At 40.6% G+C, this 7,802-nt stretch overlaps 1 pseudogene; it reads left to right on the top strand.

Moving 5' to 3' along the window:
- Positions 1-3,102: 3,102 nt before the first annotated feature.
- LOC100947476 lies at positions 3,103-3,798 on the top strand (annotated as a pseudogene).
- The last annotated feature ends 4,004 nt before the right edge of the window (positions 3,799-7,802 follow it).

Below are 7,802 nucleotides of genomic sequence, written 5' to 3'. Positions count from 1 at the left end.
CTTGGAAACACCAAATTCTTTTACGTTCTGTTAAATGTATTTTAACAGATGTTATCTCTGTGCCAAAGATTCTATTTAGCCAGGAGAATAGGAGGAGGAGGAAGGGGAAGGAGATGGGGAAGAAGGGAAAGAAGGAGGAGAAGGAGGAGAAGGGGAAAAAGAAGATCTGGTCACTGACCTTGAAGAGCTTATAGGTAATTACTATACAATGCAATGTTTTAGCCAAATAGTACACTCTGGGGCCATGGGAACTCAAAGAAAAGGATCTTAACACAACCTTGGGGCCAGGGAGGAGAATGACTTATAACCTAATTCTTAAAGGAAGAACTACGAGAAGGAGTCAATTCCAAAAAAGTGGGAAGGGTGTTCTTGGCAGAGAAAACTATAAACAATGGCACAGCAGTATAAAAAGAATAGGCTATAAGAGGAAGTACAGCAGAGCACTTAGGCATTAGTTAAGAAGTCAGAAAAGTGCAAGACAGAGGACAAGGGTGAGACCAGGGAGAATAAAGCTATAGAAGACAGGACTTGAAGAACCTCGAATGACCTGCTTAAGAATTTGAACTTTATTCAGTATACAATGGAGACTCTATAAAAAGTTTTGCTTTGTTTATGTAGGGAGTTGTTTGGGTAGTCAGTTTTCTATTAAACTTTCCTTTTAATGTTCCTCTACCAATGAAGTACATATTAATTTTATGTTTTTAAAAGTCCCTAGGAACTACAACCCCTCTCTTTTTTTGAGACAGAGTCTCAAGCTGTCGCCCTGGGTAGAGTGTCCTGGCATCACAGCTCACAGCATCCTCCAACTCTTGGGCTCAAGCGATTTTCTTGCACCAGTTTTTCTATTTTTAGTAGAGACAGGGTCCCGCTTTTTGCTCAGGCTGGTCTTGAACCCATGAGCTCAAACTATCTACCCACCTCGGCCTCCCAGAGTGCAGGATTACAGGTATGAGCCACCGCACCTGGCCTCAAATGATTTTCAACAAGGGTGCCAGGGTCATTCAATGAAGAAAGGCAGTTTTCTACAAATGGTGTTGGGAAACTGGATATCCACACTCAAAACAATAAAGTTAGATCCTTAAGTCATACAAAACATTAACTAAAAATAGATTAAAGACCTAAACGTAAGAGCTAAAACCATAAGGTTATTTGAAGAAAATACAGGGGAAAACTTCATGGCAGTGGATTTGACAATGATTTCTTTTTTTTTTTTGAGACAGAGCCTCAAGCTGTCCCCCTGGGTAGAGTGCCGTGGCATCACAGCTCGCAGTAACCTCCAACTCCTGGGCTTAAGCGAGTCTCCTGCTTCAGCCTCCCAAGTAGCTGGGACCACAGGCGCCCACCACAACACCTGGCTATTTTTTGGTTGCAGCTGTCATTGTTGTTTGGCAGGCCTGGGCTGGATTCGAACCTGCCAGCTGAGGTGTATGTAGCTGGCGGCTTAGCCACTTGAGCCACAGGCGCCTAGCCAACAATGATTTCTTAGAAATAACACCAAAAGCAGAGGCAAAGAGAAAATAGATAAATGGAACACATCAAAATTTAAAACATTTGTACATTCAAGGACAGGACACTATCAACAGAGTAAGAAAACAACCTGGGGAATGGAAGAAAATATTCACAAATCATATAACTGCTAAGGGTTATATCCAGAATTTATAAAAAGTTCTAACAACTCAACAACAATGACCAAAATCCAATTAAGGAATGAGCAAAAGGGCACAGATAGACATTTCTTCAAGAATATATACAAATATTCTCTCCTCATTTAAGTTTCTCTAAAAAAAAAAAAGAGAGAGAGAGAGAGAATATATACAAATGGCCACGAGAACATGAAAAAATTCTGGACATCATTAATCAGCAGGGAAATGTACATTAAAGCCACAGTGAGATGCCACTCACAACCATTAGGATGGCTATTATAAAAAACACACACACAGAAAATAAATAACAAATGTTGGTAAGGATGTGGAGAAATTAGAACCCTGTGCACTTGTTGGTAGGAATGTAAAATGGTGCGACTGCTATTGAAAACAGTATGGAAGGTCCTCAAATAATTAAGAATAGAAAAGCACAGGCAACTAAAGCAAAATTTGACAATGAGATCAGAGTAAGCCAAAAAGCTGCCATACAGCAAAGGCAATGATCAACAAAGTGAAGAGACAACCCACAGAGTGAGAGAAAATTATTTACAAGCTGACAAGGATTGATGGCTAAAACGCACAGGGTTCTAATTTCTCCACATCCTTGCTAACAACATTTGTTATTTATTTTCTGTGTGTGTGTGTGTGTTTTATAATAGCCATCCTAATGGTTGTGAGTGGCATCTCACTGTAGCTTTAATGTACATTTCCCTGCTGATTAATGATGTCCAGAATTTTTTCATGTTCTCGTGGCCATTTGTATATATTCTCTTTCTTTTTTTTAGAGAGAAACTTAAATGAGGAGAGAATATTTGTATATATTCTTGAAGAAATGCCTATCTGTGCCCTTTGCTCATTCCTTATACATCTAGGGAGCTCCAACAATTCAATAGAAAAAAATCAAATAATCTGATTAAGACCTGGGCAAAGGACCTCAGCAGATGTTTCTCAAAAGAAGACATACAAATGGCCAACAGGTGCATGAAAAAATGCTCAAGAGAGAAACGCAAATCAGAACTACAGGGAGATATCATCTTACCTCAGTTAAAATGGCTTTTGTGAGCAGGTGCCGGTGAGGATGTGGAGAAAGGGGAATCCTTGTACCGTGTTGGTGGAAATGTAAATTAGTTCAACCACTGTGGAGAACAGTGTGGAGGTTCCTCAAGAAACTAAAAATAGAACTACTATCCGACTGAGCAATCTCACTGTAGGTATAAATCCAAAAGATGAGTGCTGAGCATATCAAAAGATATCCACACTCCCATGTTTACTGCAACACTATTCACAATAAGCAAGATACGGAATTAACCTAAGTGTCCATCAGTGGATGAATGGATGAAGACATTGGAGTACGACAGCCACTGCAGTACATTGAGCTCCATAGAGACAGCGCTGGGGCAAGTGAGAGCCAGATGGGCACTGGGCGACTCTGTGCCTCACTGAGGAAAAATAACTAAACATGGGCAAAGGAGATCCTAAGAAGCTGAGAGGCAGAATGTCCTTATACTCATTCTTTGTGCAAACTTGTCGGGAGGAGCACAAGAAGAAGAACCCAGATGTTTCAGTCAACTTCTCGGAGTTTTCTAAGAAGTGCCCAGAGAGGTGGAAGACCATGTCTGCTAAAGAGAAAGGGAAATTTGAGGATATGGCAAAGGCGGGCAAGGCCCGTTATGAAAGAGAAATGAAAACCTATATCCTTCCTAAAGGGGAAACCAAAATGAAGTTCAAGGATCCCAGTGCACCCAAGAGGCCTCCTTCGGCCTTTTTCTTGTTCTGTTCTGAGTATCGCCCCAAAATCAAAGGAGAACATCCCGGCCTGTCCACTGGTGATGTTGCAAAGAAGCTGGGAGAGATGTGGAATAGCACTGCTGCGGGTGACAAGCAGCCTGAGGAAAAGAAGGCTGCGAAGCTGGAGGAAAAATACGGAAAGGATATTGCTGCAGACCGAGCGAAAGGAAAGCCTGATGCAGCAAAAAAGGGAGTCGTCAAGGCTGAAAAAAGCAAGAAAAAGAAGGAAGAGGAGGAAGATGAGGAAGATGAAGAGGATGAAGAGGAGGAGGAAGAAGATGACGCTGATGAATACGTTGGTTCTAGCGCAGTTTTTTTTCTTGTCTACAAAGCATTTAACCCCCTGTACACAACTCACTCCTTTTAAAGAAAAAAATTGAAATGTAAGGCTGTGTAAGATTTGTTTTTAAACTGTACAGTGTCTTTTTTGGTGTAGTTAACACACTACCGAATGTGTCTTTAGATAGCCCTGTCCTGGTGGTATTTTCAACAGCCGCTAACCTTGCCTGGTACGAGATGGGGGTTGGAAATTGGCTTGGAAATTTAAAGCAGGTTCCTGTTGGTGCACAGCACCAATTAGTTATATAAGGGGACGGTAGTTTTTTCATCTTCAGTTGTCTCTGATGCAGCTTATACAAAATAATTGTTCTGTTAACTGAATACCACTCTGTAATTGCAAAAAAGAAGTTGCAGCTGTTTTGTTGACATTCTGAATGCTTCTAAGTAAATACAATTTTTTTATTAAAAAAATAAATAAATTGTAGTACATATACACAATGGAATATCATATAGCTACAAAAAGAATGAACTCCTGCCATTTGCAGCAACATAAATATAATTAGAGAACATTATGTGAACTGAAATAAGAAGAGCACAGAGAGACAGATCTCACATGCTCTCACTCGTATTTGGAAGTTAAATGTTAAACATAATTGATTTCTCGGAGACAGAATAGAATGGTGGTTAGCAGAGGCTGGGAAGGGTAGTGGAAACAGGGAGATAAAGTGAGGATGGGCAACTGGTGCAAAAATATAGTTACATAGATAGAATGATAGCCCAACAAAGAGACTGTAATCAGCAGTAAGTTAGGGTATACTTAAAATAGCTAAAAGAGTGGAATTGGAATGCTCCTAACACAAAGAAATGTTAAATGCCTGAGGTGATGGATACCCCAATTAACATGATTTGATGAATTATATATCTGTATCAAAACATCACATCTACCCTATGAAGATATACAACTGTTACATACCTATAATAATTGAAAATATTTTTTTTAATTTTTGAAAATAAAGAATAAACTCTAAAAAATTAAGAACAGAATTACCATATGATCCAACCATTTCACTTCCCATTATATACCCCAAATAATTGAAAGTAGGAACTCGAACATATTTTTGTAGACCATATTCCCAATAACTGGAAGGTAGGAGCCCACCTATGAATGAATGAATGAACAAAATGTGGTATACACACACAATGGAATATTATTCAGCCTTAAAAAGGAAGGAAATCCTGACAATATGAAAGAATTTTGAGGACATTATGGTAAGGCAGTCACAAAAAGACATACAGTTCCACTTATAGGAGGCATTTAAAGTAACTCAAATCGTAAAGACTGAAAGTAGAATGGAGCTGGGGGTAGGGGAGAATGGAGACTTATTGTTTAATGGGTATAGAGTTTTAATTTGGGAAGATGGAAAAAATTCTGGAGATGGATGATGGTAACAGTTTCACAACAATGTCACTTAATGTCACTGAATTGTACATTTGAAAATGGTTCAAATGTTATATCATTTACATTTTACAATTAAAAAGCCCCTAGGAACTACAAAGAAAGCATGAAACTTCCTCATTGCTTTACATATATCCCCTACTCTCATTCTCTACTGCTGATCATGACATTTTTGAGAAGTATTACAAGTGAAGAAATCATAATGTGGGTTGTATTTGTGTTTGAGGTAGTTTACACCAGCTATGGAAAGGAGGATGGACGGACATAGGACAAAATGGGGCAGGGTGGCTAGGATGCAGTGATAGCAATAAGGTGAAGCATAATAAAAGCCAGAACCAGCTAGCTCCCTGCCTGAAGAATGAACGTACAAGAAATACAGTGAGAATTTAAAATTCAAGTTTGGGGGAGTGGCTTATAGTGAGGATGGAGAGGAAGAAATCCAGGTACCTTGTTTTAGAAACTTAGAGAATGATCCACCATTACTTGAGACCAGATGCAAAGGAAAACAGAAAATTAATGATTGAATTAGAAATTTAAAATCTCTTAATAAAAAACTTAAATAATGTAAAAAATTAAACTTAAAAACCTAATTAAAAATTAATAATTGGGAATGTGATTGTGGTGGTTTGTAATTTGTTGACATGGTTAAAACGACTATTTCCTAGAGCTGCCTCCCTCGCATGTTTCTGATTAGGACGGTCAGTAAGAGACGTTTGGGGGAGTTGAGCTCCAGGTGGTGGAAGTGAGGAGGCAGCCGTAACGTTCTGAGGTGTAAGAGGGAGGACTAGGCACAGGGGCAGCACACAAACTTTGTCACTTGTCTGTTGACTCGTCTCCCTGGAGTGAGCCGGCAGTCCATTCTGCAGCTATCTGCTTTATCTCCTCCTTCGGCTTTTCTGACTTCTAGGCTGGGCGAGTATTTAGCTACAAGATGAAGTGTGCCAGCTCCTTTTCCCCTTCCTGACGGCCTGCTGCAAACTTTATGCTTGAGCAGGAGACATAAAGACCATAAACACATCTCACGTTTGTGTAAGGTCAAATTTCTGGTGGTTTTGCTAGAAGTCTCCCCTGCTAGAGAGTTTGGCACCAGACAAGATTCCAGAGGTACAGAACTTTCAAAACTTATGTTCTCTGAACAGACAACTAGAATTCATTTCCTGATGTTATTAGATTTAAAAGTATGCATGCCTGGCTGGGCACAATGGCTCTCACCTATAACCCTAGCACTCTGGGAGACCAAGGTGAGCAGTATTGCTTGAGCTCAGGAGTTTGAGACCAGCCTGACCAGTCTCTACTAAAAATAGAAAAACCTAGCAGAGCATGGTGGTACACACCTGTAGTCCCAGCTACTTGGGAGGCTGAGGCAAGAGCATCACTCAAGTCCAAGAGTTTGAGGTTGCTGTGAGTTAGGATAATGCCGCTGCACTCTATTCAGGGTGACAGAGTGAAACTCTGTCTCAAAAAAAAAAAAAACCCTTTAAGTATTAGTGGCCCTATTTCCAATGGTAAAGGACCCACCACTATTATATAGTATATAGTGGCAAAACAGTTACCCCAATTATCCCATGCTGACACCTTTCTTTTTTTTTGCAGTTTTTGGCCAGGGCTGGGTTTGAATCTGCCACCTCTGGCATATAAGGCTGGCACCCTACTCCTGTGAACCACAGCTCCACCTCCATGCTGACACCTTTAATTAAATGCCTAAAGAACAAAATTTTTGGCTCGGCGCCTATAGCTCAACCGGCTAAGGCGCCAGCCACGTACACCTAAGGTGGCGGGTTCGAATCCCCAGCCCGGACCCGCCAAACAACAATGACGGCTGCAACCAAAAAATAGCCAGGCGTTGTGGCGGGCGCCTATGGTCCCAGCTACTTGGGAGGCGGAGGCAAGAGACTCGCTTGAGCCCAGGAGTTGGAGGTTGCTGTGAGCTGTAATGCCATGGCACTCTACCCAGGGGGACAGCTTGAGGCTCTGTCTCTCAAAAAAAAAAAAAAAAAAAAAAGAACAAAATTTTTCTGAAAAGGGACAGATAGTAAATATTTTCCCCTTTGTGGCCCAAATGGTCTCTGTCACAACTGCTCAGCTGACTATAACACAAAAACATAGACAATAAGCATATAAATGGGCATGGCTGTGTTCCAATAAAACTTTATTTACAAAAATAGGGAGCAAACCAGATGTGTTCTAGGAGCCACAGTTTGCCAATTTCTGCCCTAGAAGGTAAAGCTTTGGAAGGGCAAGTAATTGCTGTCATAGGATGTTTTAGTGAAGCTACAAACCATATTGGGATTAATTGCTTCTAAGTGTGCTACAGAATTCAAGAAAATTTTGAAAAGGATGAGCTTAGGGCTTTACATTCTTAGCTCAAGGTCTATAGGAGGGAGCTGAGCTCTTCTATTGAGTACTGCACAAGAATCCTAACTGATACAGTAATAACAGAACTAAAACTGGCAGATGATTTGCAGGCAAACTGGAAAAGAAATAATACATTTGGAGGGAGGTAATTCGGGACATGCCAGGTTGGGGGCACCTATGAGGTATCCAAGTGGTGATGCTTAGCAGGCAGCAGAAGTGTAGTCTGAAGCTCTGGGAACATTGCCCATTTGGAAATCACTCACCTCTACTCAATGGTTACA

Source organism: Otolemur garnettii, unplaced genomic scaffold, assembly GCF_000181295.1.
Source record: "Otolemur garnettii isolate 467f Iridium unplaced genomic scaffold, OtoGar3 scaffold00073, whole genome shotgun sequence".
Classification (NCBI taxonomy): domain Eukaryota; kingdom Metazoa; phylum Chordata; class Mammalia; order Primates; family Galagidae; genus Otolemur; species Otolemur garnettii.
This window is presented reverse-complemented; position numbering and strand designations above follow the sequence as displayed.